This window comes from Oncorhynchus mykiss, unplaced genomic scaffold, assembly GCF_013265735.2.
Source record: "Oncorhynchus mykiss isolate Arlee unplaced genomic scaffold, USDA_OmykA_1.1 un_scaffold_484, whole genome shotgun sequence".
Lineage (NCBI taxonomy): Eukaryota > Metazoa > Chordata > Actinopteri > Salmoniformes > Salmonidae > Oncorhynchus > Oncorhynchus mykiss.
The window spans coordinates 1-21,691 of NW_023493931.1; the positions used below are offsets into that span (position 1 = coordinate 1).

Below are 21,691 nucleotides of genomic sequence, written 5' to 3' on the forward strand. Positions count from 1 at the left end.
TTAGAAAACTACAGGGCTTACTTCCTTGAAAATTTTGCTGCACTTTCGATGCACGTTAAACACAACCATTGGAAACAAAGTGTTGTTGTTTCGTAAACTCCATGTCAGTTGGATGAGAGCACAAAATGGCAGCGATCTAGCGTCAGTATTAAATACACCACAAGTCTCTGTGGCGCAATGGTTAGCGCGTAGGCTGTTAATCTAAAGGTTGGTGGTTCGAAGCCCACCCAGGGACGACAGTTTCAGTTTGTTGTGCTCCATGATGTCGATGTGGGACGTGTACCTGTTATGAGATTCCTGTTAAATTGCCGTGCTGAGGGTCAATGTCAACACAAGCCTCTCTCGTGCAATCAGTTAGGTGTTTTGACTGTCAATCTGAAGGTGGTGCTTTGACACACCCAGGGGGAGACATTTTTCAGATGGTGAAGTCCCCCTTCCTGACTTGGCGTGAGCTTCCATGAGACTTTGGCCTGCTGAGGGGGTCAGTATAACCACAAGTCTGTGGTGCAATTTGTTGGCGCGTTAGACTGTCATTTAAAGTTGGTGATTTGGAGCCCACCCAGGATGCTGTCTTTCTAGTTTAGTGATATGGAAGACTTCCTGGCCTTACGTAGCTTGCTTTTGACCTGCTGTGTTTCCTGTTGTAACATGTGATGGGTGTGATGTTGAAACATGAAAGATGACAAGTTACTATAACTACTGGTAAAATGGCTGTCAATGGTCTCTGATCTTCTGTTACTCAATAGCTTGATCATTCTGTGTTCTCCAAGGAACATATAATTTATTCTTATTAATCTGGCTAGTATGACAACGTAAATGATGTCAATCTGGTATGAAAAAACATATTATTTATATTTATCTCGCGAGAAGGACAATGTTGGTCAGTGTGTTTGTGTGTAAATGTATGCCTATACGCCATGAAGTGACTAGCCACTTCATCATTCTTCCGGAGTCAGTCCCCTAATTATTTTGAATGGGCTTGGCGATTATATATTACATTTGTGAAAATGCAGTTGTTTAAAATATATATTTATCATAATATATTTGTGATTGTGGCTGAATTTACTCCTGCCAGATGCCTTTTAATATAATGTTGCGCTGACGAACATTGCGCTACATCTTTGCCCTTTTAAGGCCATTCAAACAGCTAACAAACATTAGAAAACTACAGGGCTACTTCCTTGAAATGTTGCTGCACTTTCGATGCACGTTAACACAACCATTGGAACAAAGTGTTGTTGTTTCGTAAACTCCATGTTCAGTTGGATGAGAGCACAAATGGCCAGCGATCTAGCGTCAGTATTAAATATACCACAAGTCTCTGTGGCGCAATTGGTTAGCGCGTTAGGCTGTTAATCTAAAGGTTGGTGGTTTGAGCCCACCCAGGGACGACAGTTTTCAGTTTGTTGTGCTCCATGATGTCGATGTGACGTCCTGTACCTGTTATGAGATTCCTGTTAAATTGACGTGCTGAGGGTCAATGCCAACACAAGCCTCTCTCGTGCAATCAGTTAGTGTGTTTGACTGTCAATCTAAAGGTTGGTGCTTTGACACCACCCAGGGATGACATTTTTCAGATTGTGAAGTCCCCCTTCCTCACTTGGCGTGAGCTTCCATGAGACTTTGGCCTGCTGAGGGTCAGTATAACCACAAGTCTCTGTGGTGCAATTTGTTGGCGCGTTAGACTGTTCATTTAAAAGTTGGTGATTTGAGCCCACCCAGGGATGCTGTCTTTCTATTTCTAGTGATATGGAAGACCTTCCTGGCCTTACAGTAAGCTTGCTTTTGACCTGCTGTGTTTCCTGTTGTAACATGTGATTGGTGTGATGTTGAACATGAAAGATGACAAGTTACTATAACTACTGGTAAAATGGCTGTCAATGGTCTCTGATCTTCTGTTACTCAATAGCTTGATCATTCTGTGTTCTCCAAGGAACATATAATTTATTCTTATTAATCTGGCTAGTATGACAACGTAAATGATGTCAATCTGGTATGAAAAAACATATTATTTATATTTATCTCGCAAGAAGGACATTGTTGGTCCAGTGTGTTTGTGTGTAAATGTATGCCTATACGCCATGAAAGTGACTAGCCACTTCATCATTCTTCCGGAGTCAGTCCCCTAATTATTTTTGAATGGGCTTGGCGATTATATATTACATTTGTGAAAATGCAGTTGTTTAAAATATATATTTATCATAATATATTTGTGATTGTGGCTGAATTTACTCCTGCCAGATGCCTTTTAATATAATGTTGCGCTGACGAACATTGCGCTACATCTTTGCCCTTTTAAGGCCATTCAAAAGCTAACAAACATTAGAAAACTACAGGGCTACTTCCTTGAAAATGTTGCTGCACTTTCGATGCACGTTAACACAACCATTGGAACAAAGTGTTGTTGTTTCGTAAACTCCATGTTCAGTTGGATGAGAGCACAAATGGCCAGCGATCTAGCGTCAGTATTAAATACACCACAAGTCTCTGTGGCGCAATTGGTTAGCGCGTTAGACTGTTAATCTAAAGGTTGGTGGTTCGAGCCCACCCAGGGACGACAGTTTTCAGTTTGTTGTGCTCCATGATGTCGATGTGACGTCCTGTACCTGTTGTGAGATTCCTGTTAAATTGACATGCTGAGGGTCAATGCCAACACAAGCCTCTCTTGTGCAATCAGTTAGTGTGTTTGACTGTCAATCTAAAGGTTGGTGCTTTGACACCACCCAGGGATGACATTTTTCAGATTGTGGAGATGTGAACTGACCCTTCCTGACTTGGCGTGAGCTTCCATGAGACTTTGGCCTGCTGAGGGTCAGTATAACCACAAGTCTCTGTGGTGCAATTTGTTGGCGCGTTAGACTGTTCATTTAAAAGTTGGTGATTTGAGCCCACCCAGGGATGCTGTCTTTCTATTTCTAGTGATATGGAAGACCTTCCTGGCCTTACAGTAAGCTTGCTTTTGACCTGCTGTGTTTCCTGTTGTAACATGTGATTGGTGTGTTGTTGAACATGAAAGATGACAACTTACTATACCTACTGGTAAAATGGCTGTCAATGGTCTCTGATCTTCTGTTACTCAATAGCTTGATCATTCTGTGTTCTCCAAGGAACATATAATTTATTCTTATTCATCTGGCTAGTATGACAATGTAAATGATGTCAATCTGGTATGAAAAAACGTATTATTTATATTTATCTCGCGAGAAGGACAATGTTGGTCCAGTGTGTTTGTGTGTAAATGTATGCCTATACGCCATGAAAGTGACTAGCCACTTCATCATTCTTCCGGAGTCAGTCCCCTAATTATTTTTGAATGGGCTTGGCGATTATATATTACATTTGTGAAAATGCAGTTGTTTAAAATATATATTTATCATAATATATTTGTGATTGTGGCTGAATTTACTCCTGCCAGATGCCTTTTAATATAATGTTGCGCTGACGAACATTGCGCTACATCTTTTCCCTTTTAAGGCCATTCAAAAGCTAACAAACATTAGAAAACTACAGGGCTACTTCCTTGAAAATGTTGCTGCACTTTCGATGCACGTTAACACAACCATTGGAACAAAGTGTTGTTGTTTCGTAAACTCCATGTTCAGTTGGATGAGAGCACAAATGGCCAGCGATCTAGCGTCAGTATTAAATACACCACAAGTCTCTGTGGCGCAATTGGTTAGCGCGTTAGACTGTTAATCTAAAGGTTGTTGGTTCGAGCCCACCCAGGGACGACAGTTTTCAGTTTGTTGTGCTCCATGATGTCGATGTGACGTCCTGTACCTGTTATGAGATTCCTGTTAAATTGACGTGCTGAGGGTCAATGCCAACACAAGCCTCTCTCGTGCAATCAGTTAGTGTGTTTGACTGTCAATCTAAAGGTTGGTGCTTTGACACCACCCAGGGATGACATTTTTCAGATTGTGAAGTCCCCCTTCCTCACTTGGCGTGAGCTTCCATGAGACTTTGGCCTGCTGAGGGTCAGTATAACCACAAGTCTCTGTGGTGCAATTTGTTGGCGCGTTAGACTGTTCATTTAAAAGTTGGTGGTTTGAGCCCACCCAGGGATGACAGTTTTCAGTTTGTTGTGCTCCATGATGTCGATGTGACGTCCTGTACCTGTTATGAGATTCCTGTTAAATTGCCGTGCTGAGGGTCAATGTCAACACAAGCCTCTCTCGTGCAATCAGTGGTGCTTTGACACCACCCAGGGATGACATTTTTCAGATTGTGGAGATGTGAACTGACCCTTCCTGACTTGGCGTGAGCTTCCATGAGACTTTGGCCTGCTGAGGGTCAGTATAACCACAAGTCTCTGTGGTGCAATTTGTTGGCGCGTTAGACTGTTCATTTAAAAGTTGGTGATTTGAGCCCACCCAGGGATGCTGTCTTTCTATTTCTAGTGATATGGAAGACCTTCCTGGCCTTACAGTAAGCTTGCTTTTGACCTGCTGTGTTTCCACTTGTAACATGTGATTGGTGTGATGTTGAACATGAAAGATGACAAGTTACTATAACTACTGGTAAAATGGCTGTCAATGGTCTCTGATCTTCTGTTACTCAATAGCTTGATCATTCTGTGTTCTCCAAGGAACATATAATTTATTCTTATTAATCTGGCTAGTATGACAACGTAAATGATGTCAATCTGGTATGAAAAAACGTATTATTTATATTTATCTCGCGAGATAGACAATGTTGGTCCAGTGTGTTTGTGTGTAAATGTATGCCTATACGCCATGAAAGTGACTAGCCACTTCATCATTCTTCCGGAGTCAGTCCCCTAATTATTTTTGAATGGGCTTGGCGATTATATATTACATTTGTGAAAATGCAGTTGTTTAAAATATATATTTATCATAATATATTTGTGATTGTGGCTGAATTTACTCCTGCCAGATGCCTTTTAATATAATGTTGCGCTGACGAACATTGCGCTACATCTTCGCCCTTTTAAGGCCATTCAAAAAGCTAACAAACATTAGAAAATTACAGGGCTACTTCCTTGAAAATGTTGCTGCACTTTCGATGCACGTTAACACAACCATTGGAACAAAGTGTTGTTGTTTCGTAAACTCCATGTTCAGTTGGATGAGAGCACAAATGGCCAGCGATCTAGCGTCAGTATTAAATACACCACAAATCTCTGTGGCGCAATTGGTTAGCGCGTTAGACTGTTAATCTAAAGGTTGGTGGTTCGAGCCCACCCAGGGACGGCAGTTTTCAGTTTGTTGTGCTCCATGATGTCGATGTGACGTCCTGTACCTGTTATGAGATTCCTGTTAAATTGCCGTGCTGAGGGTCAATGCCAACACAAGCCTGTCTCGTGCAATCAGTTAGTGTGTTTGACTGTCAATCTAAAGGTTGGTGCTTTGACACCACCCAGGGATGACATTTTTCAGATTGTGAAGTCCCCCTTCCTGACTTGGCGTGAGCTTCCATGAGACTTTGGCCTGCTGAGGGTCAGTATAACCACAAGTCTCTGTGGTGCAATTTGTTGGCGCGTTAGACTGTTCATTTAAAAGTTGGTGATTTGAGCCCACCCAGGGATGCTGTCTTTCTATTTCTAGTGATATGGAAGACCTTCCTGGCCTTACAGTAAGCTTGCTTTTGACCTGCTGTGTTTCCACTTGTAACATGTGATTGGTGTGTTGTTGAACATGAAAGATGACAAGTTACTATACCTACTGGTAAAATTGCTGTCAATGGTCTCTGATCTTCTGTTACTCAATAGCTTGATCATTCTGTGTTCTCCAAGGAACATATAATTTATTCTTATTCATCTGGCTAGTATGACAACGTAAATGATGTCAATCTGGTATGAAAAAACATATTATTTATATTTATCTCGCGAGAAGGACAATGTTGGTCCAGTGTGTTTGTGTGTAAATGTATGCCTATACGCCATGAAAGTGACTAGCCACTTCATCATTCTTCCGGAGTCAGTCCCCTAATTATTTTTGAATGGGCTTGGCGATTATATATTACATTTGTGAAAATGCAGTTGTTTAAAATATATATTTATCATAATATATTTGTGATTGTGGCTGAATTTACTCCTGCCAGATGCCTTTTAATATAATGTTGCGCTGACGAACATTGCGCTACATCTTTGCCCTTTTAAGGCCATTCAAACAGCTAACAAACATTAGAAAACTACAGGGCTACTTCCTTGAAAATGTTGCTGCACTTTCGATGCACGTTAACACAACCATTGGAACAAAGTGTTGTTGTTTCGTAAACTCCATGTTCAGTTGGATGAGAGCACAAATGGCCAGCGATCTAGCGTCAGTATTAAATACACCACAAGTCTCTGTGGCGCAATTGGTTAGCGTGTTAGACTGTTAATCTAAAGGTTGGTGGTTCGAGCCCACCTAGGGACGACAGTTCTCAGTTTGTTGTGCTCCATGATGTCGATGTGACGTCCTGTACCTGTTATGAGATTCCTGTTAAATTGCCGTGCTGAGGGTCAATGCCAACACAAGCCTCTCTCGTGCAATCAGTTAGTGTGTTTGACTGTCAATCTAAAGGTTGGTGCTTTGACACCACCCAGGGATGACATTTTTCAGATTGTGAAGTCCCCCTTCCTGTCTTGGCGTGAGCTTCCATGAGACTTTGGCCTGCTGAGGGTCAGTATAACCACAAGTCTCTGTGGTGCAATTTGTTGGCGCGTTAGACTGTTCATTTAAAAGTTGGTGATTTGAGCCCACCCAGGGATGCTGTCTTTCTATTTCTAGTGATATGGAAGACCTTCCTGGCCTTACAGTAAGCTTGCTTTTGACCTGCTGTGTTTCCACTTGTAACATGTGATTGGTGTGTTGTTGAACATGAAAGATGACAAGTTACTATACCTACTGGTAAAATTGCTGTCAATGGTCTCTGATCTTCTGTTACTCAATAGCTTGATCATTCTGTGTTCTCCAAGGAACATATAATTTATTCTTATTCATCTGGCTAGTATGACAACGTAAATGATGTCAATCTGGTATGAAAAAACATATTATTTATATTTATCTCGCGAGAAGGACAATGTTGGTCCAGTGTGTTTGTGTGTAAATGTATGCCTATACGCCATGAAAGTGACTAGCCACTTCATCATTCTTCCGGAGTCAGTCCCCTAATTATTTTTGAATGGGCTTGGCGATTATATATTACATTTGTGAAAATGCAGTTGTTTAAAATATATATTTATCATAATATATTTGTGATTGTGGCTGAATTTACTCCTGCCAGATGCCTTTTAATATAATGTTGCGCTGACGAACATTGCGCTACATCTTTGCCCTTTTAAGGCCATTCAAACAGCTAACAAACATTAGAAAACTACAGGGCTACTTCCTTGAAAATGTTGCTGCACTTTCGATGCACGTTAACACAACCATTGGAACAAAGTGTTGTTGTTTCGTAAACTCCATGTTCAGTTGGATGAGAGCACAAATGGCCAGCGATCTAGCGTCAGTATTAAATACACCACAAGTCTCTGTGGCGCAATTGGTTAGCGCGTTAGGCTGTTAATCTAAAGGTTGGTGGTTCGAGCCCACCCAGGGACGACAGTTTTCAGTTTGTTGTGCTCCATGATGTCGATGTGACGTCCTGTACCTGTTATGAGATTCCTGTTAAATTGCCGTGCTGAGGGTCAATGCCAACACAAGCCTCTCTCGTGCAATCAGTTAGTGTGTTTGACTGTCAATCTAAAGGTTGGTGCTTTGACACCACCCAGGGATGACATTTTTCAGATTGTGAAGTCCCCCTTCCTGTCTTGGCGTGAGCTTCCATGAGACTTTGGCCTGCTGAGGGTCAGTATAACCACAAGTCTCTGTGGTGCAATTTGTTGGCGCGTTAGACTGTTCATTTAAAAGTTGGTGATTTGAGCCCACCCAGGGATGCTGTCTTTCTATTTCTAGTGATATGGAAGACCTTCCTGGCCTTACAGTAAGCTTGCTTTTGACCTGCTGTGTTTCCACTTGTAACATGTGATTGGTGTGTTGTTGAACATGAAAGATGACAAGTTACTATACCTACTGGTAAAATTGCTGTCAATGGTCTCTGATCTTCTGTTACTCAATAGCTTGATCATTCTGTGTTCTCCAAGGAACATATAATTTATTCTTATTCATCTGGCTAGTATGACAACGTAAATGATGTCAATCTGGTATGAAAAAACATATTATTTATATTTATCTCGCGAGAAGGACAATGTTGGTCCAGTGTGTTTGTGTGTAAATGTATGCCTATACGCCATGAAAGTGACTAGCCACTTCATCATTCTTCCGGAGTCAGTCCCCTAATTATTTTTGAATGGGCTTGGCGATTATATATTACATTTGTGAAAATGCAGTTGTTTAAAATATATATTTATCATAATATATTTGTGATTGTGGCTGAATTTACTCCTGCCAGATGCCTTTTAATATAATGTTGCGCTGACGAACATTGCGCTACATCTTTGCCCTTTTAAGGCCATTCAAACAGCTAACAAACATTAGAAAACTACAGGGCTACTTCCTTGAAAATGTTGCTGCACTTTCGATGCACGTTAACACAACCATTGGAACAAAGTGTTGTTGTTTCGTAAACTCCATGTTCAGTTGGATGAGAGCACAAATGGCCAGCGATCTAGCGTCAGTATTAAATACACCACAAGTCTCTGTGGCGCAATTGGTTAGCGCGTTAGGCTGTTAATCTAAAGGTTGGTGGTTCGAGCCCACCCAGGGACGACAGTTTTCAGTTTGTTGTGCTCCATGATGTCGATGTGACGTCCTGTACCTGTTATGAGATTCCTGTTAAATTGACTTGCCAATGGTCAATGTCAACACAAGCCTCTCTCGTGCAATCAGTTAGTGTGTTTGACTGTCAATCTAAAGGTTGGTACTTTGACACCACCCAGGGATGACATTTTTCAGATTGTGAAGTCCCCCTTCCTGACTTGGCGTGAGCTTCCATGAGACTTTGGCCTGCTGAGGGTCAGTATAACCACAAGTCTCTGTGGTGCAATTTGTTGGCGCGTTAGACTGTTCATTTAAAAGTTGGTGATTTGAGCCCACCCAGGGATGCTGTCTTTCTATTTCTAGTGATATGGAAGACCTTCCTGGCCTTACAGTAAGCTTGCTTTTGACCTGCTGTGTTTCCACTTGTAACATGTGATTGGTGTGATGTTGAACATGAAAGATGACAAGTTACTATAACTACTGGTAAAATGGCTGTCAATGGTCTCTGATCTTCTGTTACTCAATTGCTTGATCATTCTGTGTTCTCCAAGGAACATATAATTTATTCTTATTAATCTGGCTAGTATGACAACGTAAATGATGTCAATCTGGTATGAAAAAACATATTATTTATATTTATCTCGCAAGAAGGACATTGTTGGTCCAGTGTGTTTGTGTGTAAATGTATGCCTATACGCCATGAAAGTGACTAGCCACTTCATCATTCTTCCGGAGTCAGTCCCCTAATTATTTTTGAATGGGCTTGGCGATTATATATTACATTTGTGAAAATGCAGTTGTTTAAAATATATATTTATCATAATATATTTGTGATTGTGGCTGAATTTACTCCTGCCAGATGCCTTTTAATATAATGTTGCGCTGACGAACATTGCGCTACATCTTTGCCCTTTTAAGGCCATTCAAAAAGCTAACAAACATTAGAAAACTACAGGGCTACTTCCTTGAAAATGTTGCTGCACTTTCGATGCACGTTAACACAACCATTGGAACAAAGTGTTGTTGTTTCGTAAACTCCATGTTCAGTTGGATGAGAGCACAAATGGCCAGCGATCTAGCGTCAGTATTAAATACACCACAAGTCTCTGTGGCGCAATTGGTTAGCGCGTTAGACTGTTAATCTAAAGGTTGGTGGTTCGAGCCCACCCAGGGACGACAGTTTTCAGTTTGTTGTGCTCCATGATGTCGATGTGACGTCCTGTACCTGTTATGAGATTCCTGTTAAATTGACTTGCTGAGGGTCAATGTCAACACAAGCCTCTCTCGTGCAATCAGTTAGTGTGTTTGACTGTCAATCTAAAGGTTGGTACTTTGACACCACCCAGGGATGACATTTTTCAGATTGTGAAGTGCCCCCTTCCTGACTTGGCGTGAGCTTCCATGAGACTTTGGCCTGCTGAGGGTCAGTATAACCACAAGTCTCTGTGGTGCAATTTGTTGGCGCGTTAGACTGTTCATTTAAAAGTTGGTGATTTGAGCCCACCCAGGGATGCTGTCTTTCTATTTCTAGTGATATGGAAGACCTTCCTGGCCTTACAGTAAGCTTGCTTTTGACCTGCTGTGTTTCCACTTGTAACATGTGATTGGTGTGTTGTTGAACATGAAAGATGACAAGTTACTATACCTACTGGTAAAATGGCTGTCAATGGTCTCTGATCTTCTGTTACTCAATTGCTTGATCATTCTGTGTTCTCCAAGGAACATATAATTTATTCTTATTAATCTGGCTAGTATGACAACGTAAATGATGTCAATCTGGTATGAAAAAACATATAATTTATATTTATCTCGCAAGAAGGACATTGTTGGTCCAGTGTGTTTGTGTGTAAATGTATGCCTATACGCCATGAAAGTGACTAGCCACTTCATCATTCTTCCGGAGTCAGTCCCCTAATTATTTTTGAATGGGCTTGGCGATTATATATTACATTTGTGAAAATGCAGTTGTTTAAAATATATATTTATCATAATATATTTGTGATTGTGGCTGAATTTACTCCTGCCAGATGCCTTTTAATATAATGTTGCGCTGACGAACATTGCGCTACATCTTTGCCCTTTTAAGGCCATTCAAAAAGCTAACAAACATTAGAAAACTACAGGGCTACTTCCTTGAAAATGTTGCTGCACTTTCGATGCACGTTAACACAACCATTGGAACAAAGTGTTGTTGTTTCGTAAACTCCATGTTCAGTTGGATGAGAGCACAAATGGCCAGCGATCTAGCGTCAGTATTAAATACACCACAAGTCTCTGTGGCGCAATTGGTTAGCGCGTTAGACTGTTAATCTAAAGGTTGGTGGTTCGAGCCCACCCAGGGACGACAGTTTTCAGTTTGTTGTGCTCCATGATGTCGATGTGACGTCCTGTTATGAGATTCCTGTTAAATTGCCGTGCTGAGGGTCAATGCCAACACAAGCCTCTCTCGTGCAATCAGTTAGTGTGTTTGACTGTCAATCTAAAGGTTGGTGCTTTGACACCACCCAGGGTGACATTTTTCAGATTGTGAAGTCCCCCTTCCTGACTTGGCGTGAGCTTCCATGAGACTTTGGCCTGCTGAGGGTCAGTATAACCACAAGTCTCTGTGGTGCAATTTGTTGGCGCGTTAGACTGTTCATTTAAAAGTTGGTGATTTGAGCCCACCCAGGGATGCTGTCTTTCTATTTCTAGTGATATGGAAGACCTTCCTGGCCTTACAGTAAGCTTGCTTTTGACCTGCTGTGTTTCCACTTGTAACATGTGATTGGTGTGTTGTTGAACATGAAAGATGACAAGTTACTATACCTACTGGTAAAATTGCTGTCAATGGTCCCTGATCTTCTGTTACTCAATAGCTTGATCATTCTGTGTTCTCCAAGGAACATATAATTTATTCTTATTAATCTGGCTAGTATGACAACGTAAATGATGTCAATCTGGTATGAAAAAACATATTATTTATATTTATCTCGCGAGAAGGACAATGTTGGTCCAGTGTGTTTGTGTGTAAATGTATGCCTATACGCCATGAAAGTGACTAGCCACTTCATCATTCTTCCGGAGTCAGTCCCCTAATTATTTTTGAATGGGCTTGGCGATTATATATTACATTTGTGAAAATGCAGTTGTTTAAAATATATATTTATCATAATATATTTGTGATTGTGGCTGAATTTACTCCTGCCAGATGCCTTTTAATATAATGTTGCGCTGACGAACATTGCGCTACATCTTTGCCCTTTTAAGGCCATTCAAACAGCTAACAAACATTAGAAAACTACAGGGCTACTTCCTTGAAAATGTTGCTGCACTTTCGATGCACGTTAACACAACCATTGGAACAAAGTGTTGTTGTTTCGTAAACTCCATGTTCAGTTGGATGAGAGCACAAATGGCCAGCGATCTAGCGTCAGTATTAAATACACCACAAGTCTCTGTGGCGCAATTGGTTAGCGCGTTAGGCTGTTAATCTAAAGGTTGGTGGTTCGAGCCCACCCAGGGACGACAGTTTTCAGTTTGTTGTGCTCCATGATGTCGATGTGACGTCCTGTACCTGTTATGAGATTCCTGTTAAATTGACTTGCTGAGGGTCAATGTCAACACAAGCCTCTCTCGTGCAATCAGTTAGTGTGTTTGACTGTCAATCTAAAGGTTGGTACTTTGACACCACCCAGGGATGACATTTTTCAGATTGTGAAGTCCCCCTTCCTGACTTGGCGTGAGCTTCCATGAGACTTTGGCCTGCTGAGGGTCAGTATAACCACAAGTCTCTGTGGTGCAATTTGTTGGCGCGTTAGACTGTTCATTTAAAAGTTGGTGATTTGAGCCCACCCAGGGATGCTGTCTTTCTATTTCTAGTGATATGGAAGACCTTCCTGGCCTTACAGTAAGCTTGCTTTTGACCTGCTGTGTTTCCACTTGTAACATGTGATTGGTGTGATGTTGAACATGAAAGATGACAAGTTACTATACCTACTGGTAAAATGGCTGTCAATGGTCTCTGATCTTCTGTTACTCAATTGCTTGATCATTCTGTGTTCTCCAAGGAACATATAATTTATTCTTATTAATCTGGCTAGTATGACAACGTAAATGATGTCAATCTGGTATGAAAAAACATATTATTTATATTTATCTCGCAAGAAGGACATTGTTGGTCCAGTGTGTTTGTGTGTAAATGTATGCCTATACGCCATGAAAGTGACTAGCCACTTCATCATTCTTCCGGAGTCAGTCCCCTAATTATTTTTGAATGGGCTTGGCGATTATATATTACATTTGTGAAAATGCAGTTGTTTAAAATATATATTTATCATAATATATTTGTGATTGTGGCTGAATTTACTCCTGCCAGATGCCTTTTAATATAATGTTGCGCAGACGAACATTGCGCTACATCTTTGCCCTTTTAAGGCCATTCAAAAAGCTAACAAACATTAGAAAACTACAGGGCTACTTCCTTGAAAATGTTGCTGCACTTTCGATGCACGTTAACACAACCATTGGAACAAAGTGTTGTTGTTTCGTAAACTCCATGTTCAGTTGGATGAGAGCACAAATGGCCAGCGATCTAGCGTCAGTATTAAACACACCACAAGTCTCTGTGGCACAATTGGTTAGCGCGTTAGACTGTTAATCTAAAGGTTGGTGGTTCGAGCCCACCCAGGGACGACAGTTTTCAGTTTGTTGTGCTCCATGATGTCGATGTGACGTCCTGTACCTGTTGTGAGATTCCTGTTAAATTGACATGCTGAGGGTCAATGCCAACACAAGCCTCTCTTGTGCAATCAGTTAGTGTGTTTGACTGTCAATCTAAAGGTTGGTGCTTTGACACCACCCAGGGATGACATTTTTCAGATTGTGAAGTCCCCCTTCCTGACTTGGCGTGAGCTTCCATGAGACTTTGGCCTGCTGAGGGTCAGTATAACCACAAGTCTCTGTGGTGCAATTTGTTGGCGCGTTAGACTGTTCATTTAAAAGTTGGTGATTTGAGCCCACCCAGGGATGCTTTCTTTCTATTTCTAGTGATATGGAAGACCTTCCTGGCCTTACAGTAAGCTTGCTTTTGACCTGCTGTGTTTCCTGTTGTAACATGTGATTGGTGTGTTGTTGAACATGAAAGATGACAACTTACTATACCTACTGGTAAAATGGCTGTCAATGGTCTCTGATCTTCTGTTACTCAATAGCTTGATCATTCTGTGTTCTCCAAGGAACATATCATTTATTCTTATTAATCTGGCTAGTATGACAATGTAAATGATGTCAATCTGGTATGAAAAAACGTATTATTTATATTTATCTCGCGAGAAGGACAATGTTGGTCCAGTGTGTTTGTGTGTAAATGTATGCCTATACGCCATGAAAGTGACTAGCCACTTCATCATTCTTCCGGAGTCAGTCCCCTAATTATTTTTGAATGGGCTTGGCGATTATATATTACATTTGTGAAAATGCAGTTGTTTAAAATATATATTTATCATAATATATTTGTGATTGTGGCTGAATTTACTCCTGCCAGATGCCTTTTAATATAATGTTGCGCTGACGAACATTGCGCTACATCTTTGCCCTTTTGAAGGCCATTCAAACAGCTAACAAACATTAGAAAACTACAGGGCTACTTCCTTGAAAATGTTGCTGCACTTTCGATGCACGTTAACACAACCATTGGAACAAAGTGTTGTTGTTTCATAAACTCCATGTTCAGTTGGATGAGAGTACAAATGGCCAGCGATCTAGCGTCAGTATTAAATACATCACAAGTCTCTGTGGCGCAATTGGTTAGCGCGTTAGACTGTTAATCTAAAGGTTGGTGGTTCGAGCCCACCCAGGGACGACAGTTTTCAGTTTGTTGTGCTCCATGATGTCGATGTGACGTCCTGTACCTGTTGTGAGATTCCTGTTAAATTGACATGCTGAGGGTCAATGCCAACACAAGCCTCTCTTGTGCAATCAGTTAGTGTGTTTGACTGTCAATCTAAAGGTTGGTGCTTTGACACCACCCAGGGATGACATTTTTCAGATTGTGAAGTCCCCCTTCCTGACTTGGCGTGAGCTTCCATGAGACTTTGGCCTGCTGAGGGTCAGTATAACCACAAGTCTCTGTGGTGCAATTTGTTGGCGCGTTAGACTGTTCATTTAAAAGTTGGTGATTTGAGCCCACCCAGGGATGCTTTCTTTCTATTTCTAGTGATATGGAAGACCTTCCTGGCCTTACAGTAAGCTTGCTTTTGACCTGCTGTGTTTCCTGTTGTAACATGTGATTGGTGTGTTGTTGAACATGAAAGATGACAACTTACTATACCTACTGGTAAAATGGCTGTCAATGGTCTCTGATCTTCTGTTACTCAATAGCTTGATCATTCTGTGTTCTCCAAGGAACATATCATTTATTCTTATTAATCTGGCTAGTATGACAATGTAAATGATGTCAATCTGGTATGAAAAAACGTATTATTTATATTTATCTCGCGAGAAGGACAATGTTGGTCCAGTGTGTTTGTGTGTAAATGTATGCCTATACGCCATGAAAGTGACTAGCCACTTCATCATTCTTCCGGAGTCAGTCCCCTAATTATTTTTGAATGGGCTTGGCGATTATATATTACATTTGTGAAAATGCAGTTGTTTAAAATATATATTTATCATAATATATTTGTGATTGTGGCTGAATTTACTCCTGCCAGATGCCTTTTAATATAATGTTGCGCTGACGAACATTGCGCTACATCTTTGCCCTTTTGAAGGCCATTCAAACAGCTAACAAACATTAGAAAACTACAGGGCTACTTCCTTGAAAATGTTGCTGCACTTTCGATGCACGTTAACACAACCATTGGAACAAAGTGTTGTTGTTTCGTAAACTCCATGTTCAGTTGGATGAGAGTACAAATGGCCAGCGATCTAGCGTCAGTATTAAATACATCACAAGTCTCTGTGGCGCAATTGGTTAGCGCGTTAGGCTGTTAATCTAAAGGTTGGTGGTTTGAGCCTACCCAGGGATGACAGTTTTCAGTTTGTTGTGCTCCATGATGTCGATGTGACGTCCTGTACCTGTTATGAGATTCCTGTTAAATTGCCGTGCTGAGGGTCAATGTCAACACAAGCCTCTCTCGTGCAATCAGTGGTGCTTTGACACCACCCAGGGATGACATTTTTCAGATTGTGGAGATGTGAACTGACCCTTCCTGACTTGGCGTGAGCTTCCATGAGACTTTGGCCTGCTGAGGGTCAGTATAACCACAAGTCTCTGTGGCGCAATTGGTTAGCGCGTTAGGCTGTTAATCTAAAGGTTGGTGGTTTGAGCCTACCCAGGGATGACAGTTTTCAGTTTGTTGTGCTCCATGATGTCGATGTGACGTCCTGTACCTGTTATGAGATTCCTGTTAAATTGCCGTGCTGAGGGTCAATGTCAACACAAGCCTCTCTCGTGCAATCAGTGGTGCTTTGACACCACCCAGGGATGACATTTTTCAGATTGTGGAGATGTGAACTGACCCTTCCTGACTTGGCGTGAGCTTCCATGAGACTTTGGCCTGCTGAGGGTCAGTATAACCACAAGTCTCTGTGGTGCAATTTGTTGGCGCGTTAGACTGTTCATTTAAAAGTTGGTGATTTGAGCCCACCCAGGGATGCTGTCTTTCTATTTCTAGTGATATGGAAGACCTTCCTGGCCTTACAGTAAGCTTGCTTTTGACCTGCTGTGTTTCCACTTGTAACATGTGATTGGTGTGATGTTGAACATGAAAGATGACAAGTTACTATAACTACTGGTAAAATGGCTGTCAATGGTCTCTGATCTTCTGTTACTCAATAGCTTGATCATTCTGTGTTCTCCAAGGAACATATAATTTATTCTTATTAATCTGGCTAGTATGACAACGTAAATGATGTCAATCTGGTATGAAAAAACATATTATTTATATTTATCTCGCGAGAAGGACAATGTTGGTCCAGTGTGTTTGTGTGTAAATGTATGCCTATACGCCATGAAAGTGACTAGCCACTTCATCATTCTTCCGGAGTCAGTCCCCTAATTATTTTTGAATGGGCTTGGCGATTATATATTACATTTGTGAAAATGCAGTTGTTTAAAATATATATTTATCATAATATATTTGTGATTGTGGCTGAATTTACTCCTGCCAGATGCCTTTTAATATAATGTTGCGCTGACGAACATTGCGCTACATCTTCGCCCTTTTAAGGCCATTCAAAAAGCTAACAAACATTAGAAAATTACAGGGCTACTTCCTTGAAAATGTTGCTGCACTTTCGATGCACGTTAACACAACCATTGGAACAAAGTGTTGTTGTTTCGTAAACTCCATGTTCAGTTGGATGAGAGCACAAATGGCCAGCGATCTAGCGTCAGTATAAAATACACCACAAGTCTCTGTGGCGCAATTGGTTAGCGCGTTAGACTGTTAATCTAAAGGTTGGTGGTTCGAGCCCACCCAGGGACGGCAGTTTTCAGTTTGTTGTGCTCCGTGACGTCCTGTACCTGTTATGAGATTCCTGTTAAATTGCCGTGCTGAGGGTCAATGCCAACACAAGCCTGTCTCGTGCAATCAGTTAGTGTGTTTGACTGTCAATCTAAAGGTTGGTGCTTTGACACCACCCAGGGATGACATTTTTCAGATTGTGAAGTCCCCCTTCCTGACTTGGCGTGAGCTTCCATGAGACTTTGGCCTGCTGAGGGTCAGTATAACCACAAGTCTCTGTGGTGGAATTTGTTGGCGCGTTAGACTGTTCATTTAAAAGTTGGTGATTTGAGCCCACCCAGGGATGCTGTCTTTCTATTTCTAGTGATATGGAAGACCTTCCTGGCCTTACAGTAAGCTTGCTTTTGACCTGCTGTGTTTCCTGTTGTAACATGTGATTGGTGTGTTGTTGAACATGAAAGATGACAAGTTACTATACCTACTGGAAAAATGGCTGTCAATGGTCTCTGATCTTCTGTTACTCAATAGCTTGATCATTCTGTGTTCTCCAAGGAACATATAATTTATTCTTATTCATCTGGCTAGTATGACAATGTAAATGATGTCAATCTGGTATGAAAAAACGTATTATTTATATTTATCTCGCGAGAAGGACAATGTTGTTCCAGTGTGTTTGTGTGTAAATGTATGCCTATACGCCATGAAAGTGACTAGCCACTTCATCATTCTTCCGGAGTCAGTCCCCTAATTATTTTTGAATGGGCTTGGCGATTATATATTACATTTGTGAAAATGCAGTTGTTTAAAATATATATTTATCATAATATATTTGTGATTGTGGCTGAATTTACTTCTGCCAGATGCCTTTTAATATAATGTTGCGCTGACGAACATTGCGCTACATCTTTGCCCTTTTAAGGCCATTCAAAAAGCTAACAAACATTAGAAAACTACAGGGCTACTTCCTTGAAAATGTTGCTGCACTTTCGATGCACGTTAACACAACCATTGGAACAAAGTGTTGTTGTTTCGTAAACTCCATGTTCAGTTGGATGAGAGCACAAATGGCCAGCGATCTAGCGTCAGTATTAAACACACCACAAGTCTCTGTGGCACAATTGGTTAGCGCGTTAGACTGTTAATCTAAAGGTTGGTGGTTCGAGCCCACCCAGGGACGACAGTTTTCAGTTTGTTGTGCTCCATGATGTCGATGTGACGTCCTGTACCTGTTGTGAGATTCCTGTTAAATTGACATGCTGAGGGTCAATGCCAACACAAGCCTCTCTTGTGCAATCAGTTAGTGTGTTTGACTGTCAATCTAAAGGTTGGTGCTTTGACACCACCCAGGGATGACATTTTTCAGATTGTGAAGTCCCCCTTCCTGACTTGGCGTGAGCTTCCATGAGACTTTGGCCTGCTGAGGGTCAGTATAACCACAAGTCTCTGTGGTGCAATTTGTTGGCGCGTTAGACTGTTCATTTAAAAGTTGGTGATTTGAGCCCACCCAGGGATGCTTTCTTTCTATTTCTAGTGATATGGAAGACCTTCCTGGCCTTACAGTAAGCTTGCTTTTGACCTGCTGTGTTTCCTGTTGTAACATGTGATTGGTGTGTTGTTGAACATGAAAGATGACAACTTACTATACCTACTGGTAAAATGGCTGTCAATGGTCTCTGATCTTCTGTTACTCAATAGCTTGATCATTCTGTGTTCTCCAAGGAACATATCATTTATTCTTATTAATCTGGCTAGTATGACAATGTAAATGATGTCAATCTGGTATGAAAAAACGTATTATTTATATTTATCTCGCGAGAAGGACAATGTTGGTCCAGTGTGTTTGTGTGTAAATGTATGCCTATACGCCATGAAAGTGACTAGCCACTTCATCATTCTTCCGGAGTCAGTCCCCTAATTATTTTTGAATGGGCTTGGCGATTATATATTACATTTGTGAAAATGCAGTTGTTTAAAATATATATTTATCATAATATATTTGTGATTGTGGCTGAATTTACTCCTGCCAGATGCCTTTTAATATAATGTTGCGCTGACGAACATTGCGCTACATCTTTGCCCTTTTGAAGGCCATTCAAACAGCTAACAAACATTAGAAAACTACAGGGCTACTTCCTTGAAAATGTTGCTGCACTTTCGATGCACGTTAACACAACCATTGGAACAAAGTGTTGTTGTTTCGTAAACTCCATGTTCAGTTGGATGAGAGTACAAATGGCCAGCGATCTAGCGTCAGTATTAAATACATCACAAGTCTCTGTGGCGCAATTGGTTAGCGCGTTAGGCTGTTAATCTAAAGGTTGGTGGTTTGAGCCTACCCAGGGATGACAGTTTTCAGTTTGTTGTGCTCCATGATGTCGATGTGACGTCCTGTACCTGTTATGAGATTCCTGTTAAATTGCCGTGCTGAGGGTCAATGTCAACACAAGCCTCTCTCGTGCAATCAGTGGTGCTTTGACACCACCCAGGGATGACATTTTTCAGATTGTGGAGATGTGAACTGACCCTTCCTGACTTGGCGTGAGCTTCCATGAGACTTTGGCCTGCTGAGGGTCAGTATAACCACAAGTCTCTGTGGTGCAATTTGTTGGCGCGTTAGACTGTTCATTTAAAAGTTGGTGATTTGAGCCCACCCAGGGATGCTGTCTTTCTATTTCTAGTGATATGGAAGACCTTCCTGGCCTTACAGTAAGCTTGCTTTTGACCTGCTGTGTTTCCACTTGTAACATGTGATTGGTGTGATGTTGAACATGAAAGATGACAAGTTACTATAACTACTGGTAAAATGGCTGTCAATGGTCTCTGATCTTCTGTTACTCAATAGCTTGATCATTCTGTGTTCTCCAAGGAACATATAATTTATTCTTATTAATCTGGCTAGTATGACAACGTAAATGATGTCAATCTGGTATGAAAAAACATATTATTTATATTTATCTCGCGAGAAGGACAATGTTGGTCCAGTGTGTTTGTGTGTAAATGTATGCCTATACGCCATGAAAGTGACTAGCCACTTCATCATTCTTCCGGAGTCAGTCCCCTAATTATTTTTGAATGGGCTTGGCGATTATATATTACATTTGTGAAAATGCAGTTGTTTAAAATATATATTTATCATAATATATTTGTGATTGTGGCTGAATTTACTTCTGCCAGATGCCTTTTAATATAATGTTGCGCTGACGAACATTGCGCTACATCTTTGCCCTTTTAAGGCCATTCAAAAAGCTAACAAACATTAGAAAACTACAGGGCTACTTCCTTGAAAATGTTGCTGCACTTTCGATGCACGTTAACACAACCATTGGAACAAAGTGTTGTTGTTTCGTAAACTCCATGTTCAGTTGGATGAGAGCACAAATGGCCAGCGATCTAGCGTCAGTATTAAACACACCACAAGTCTCTGTGGCACAATTGGTTAGCGCGTTAGACTGTTAATCTAAAGGTTGGTGGTTCGAGCCCACCCAGGGACGACAGTTTTCAGTTTGTTGTGCTCCATGATGTCGATGTGACGTCCTGTACCTGTTGTGAGATTCCTGTTAAATTGACATGCTGAGGGTCAATGCCAACACAAGCCTCTCTTGTGCAATCAGTTAGTGTGTTTGACTGTCAATCTAAAGGTTGGTGCTTTGACACCACCCAGGGATGACATTTTTCAGATTGTGAAGTCCCCCTTCCTGACTTGGCGTGAGCTTCCATGAGACTTTGGCCTGCTGAGGGTCAGTATAACCACAAGTCTCTGTGGTGCAATTTGTTGGCGCGTTAGACTGTTCATTTAAAAGTTGGTGATTTGAGCCCACCCAGGGATGCTTTCTTTCTATTTCTAGTGATATGGAAGACCTTCCTGGCCTTACAGTAAGCTTGCTTTTGACCTGCTGTGTTTCCTGTTGTAACATGTGATTGGTGTGTTGTTGAACATGAAAGATGACAACTTACTATACCTACTGGTAAAATGGCTGTCAATGGTCTCTGATCTTCTGTTACTCAATAGCTTGATCATTCTGTGTTCTCCAAGGAACATATCATTTATTCTTATTAATCTGGCTAGTATGACAATGTAAATGATGTCAATCTGGTATGAAAAAACGTATTATTTATATTTATCTCGCGAGAAGGACAATGTTGGTCCAGTGTGTTTGTGTGTAAATGTATGCCTATACGCCATGAAAGTGACTAGCCACTTCATCATTCTTCCGGAGTCAGTCCCCTAATTATTTTTGAATGGGCTTGGCGATTATATATTACATTTGTGAAAATGCAGTTGTTTAAAATATATATTTATCATAATATATTTGTGATTGTGGCTGAATTTACTCCTGCCAGATGCCTTTTAATATAATGTTGCGCTGACGAACATTGCGCTACATCTTTGCCCTTTTGAAGGCCATTCAAACAGCTAACAAACATTAGAAAACTACAGGGCTACTTCCTTGAAAATGTTGCTGCACTTTCGATGCACGTTAACACAACCATTGGAACAAAGTGTTGTTGTTTCATAAACTCCATGTTCAGTTGGATGAG

General features: G+C 41.0%; 15 non-coding genes across 15 annotated transcripts; all 15 read left to right on the forward strand.

The window, feature by feature from the left end:
• Window positions 1-1,317: 1,317 nt before the first annotated feature.
• On the forward strand, window positions 1,318-1,391 carry trnan-guu. The gene has a single exon. It is a non-coding gene; the product is annotated as a tRNA-Asn (tRNA).
• A 1,092-nt stretch (window positions 1,392-2,483) lies between these two features.
• trnan-guu lies at window positions 2,484-2,557 on the forward strand. The gene has a single exon. It is a non-coding gene; the product is annotated as a tRNA-Asn (tRNA).
• A 1,100-nt stretch (window positions 2,558-3,657) lies between these two features.
• On the forward strand, window positions 3,658-3,731 carry trnan-guu. Its single transcript has one exon. It is a non-coding gene; the product is annotated as a tRNA-Asn (tRNA).
• Window positions 3,732-5,139: 1,408 nt separating this feature from the next.
• Window positions 5,140-5,213, forward strand: trnan-guu. The gene has a single exon. It is a non-coding gene; the product is annotated as a tRNA-Asn (tRNA).
• Window positions 5,214-6,306: 1,093 nt separating this feature from the next.
• trnan-guu lies at window positions 6,307-6,380 on the forward strand. Its single transcript has one exon. It is a non-coding gene; the product is annotated as a tRNA-Asn (tRNA).
• A 1,093-nt stretch (window positions 6,381-7,473) lies between these two features.
• Window positions 7,474-7,547, forward strand: trnan-guu. Its single transcript has one exon. It is a non-coding gene; the product is annotated as a tRNA-Asn (tRNA).
• A 1,093-nt stretch (window positions 7,548-8,640) lies between these two features.
• Window positions 8,641-8,714, forward strand: trnan-guu. Its single transcript has one exon. It is a non-coding gene; the product is annotated as a tRNA-Asn (tRNA).
• A 1,093-nt stretch (window positions 8,715-9,807) lies between these two features.
• trnan-guu lies at window positions 9,808-9,881 on the forward strand. Its single transcript has one exon. It is a non-coding gene; the product is annotated as a tRNA-Asn (tRNA).
• A 1,094-nt stretch (window positions 9,882-10,975) lies between these two features.
• trnan-guu lies at window positions 10,976-11,049 on the forward strand. The gene has a single exon. It is a non-coding gene; the product is annotated as a tRNA-Asn (tRNA).
• Window positions 11,050-12,135: 1,086 nt separating this feature from the next.
• trnan-guu lies at window positions 12,136-12,209 on the forward strand. The gene has a single exon. It is a non-coding gene; the product is annotated as a tRNA-Asn (tRNA).
• A 1,093-nt stretch (window positions 12,210-13,302) lies between these two features.
• trnan-guu lies at window positions 13,303-13,376 on the forward strand. The gene has a single exon. It is a non-coding gene; the product is annotated as a tRNA-Asn (tRNA).
• Window positions 13,377-14,470: 1,094 nt separating this feature from the next.
• trnan-guu lies at window positions 14,471-14,544 on the forward strand. The gene has a single exon. It is a non-coding gene; the product is annotated as a tRNA-Asn (tRNA).
• A 2,555-nt stretch (window positions 14,545-17,099) lies between these two features.
• On the forward strand, window positions 17,100-17,173 carry trnan-guu. The gene has a single exon. It is a non-coding gene; the product is annotated as a tRNA-Asn (tRNA).
• Window positions 17,174-18,255: 1,082 nt separating this feature from the next.
• trnan-guu lies at window positions 18,256-18,329 on the forward strand. Its single transcript has one exon. It is a non-coding gene; the product is annotated as a tRNA-Asn (tRNA).
• A 2,240-nt stretch (window positions 18,330-20,569) lies between these two features.
• On the forward strand, window positions 20,570-20,643 carry trnan-guu. Its single transcript has one exon. It is a non-coding gene; the product is annotated as a tRNA-Asn (tRNA).
• The last annotated feature ends 1,048 nt before the right edge of the window (window positions 20,644-21,691 follow it).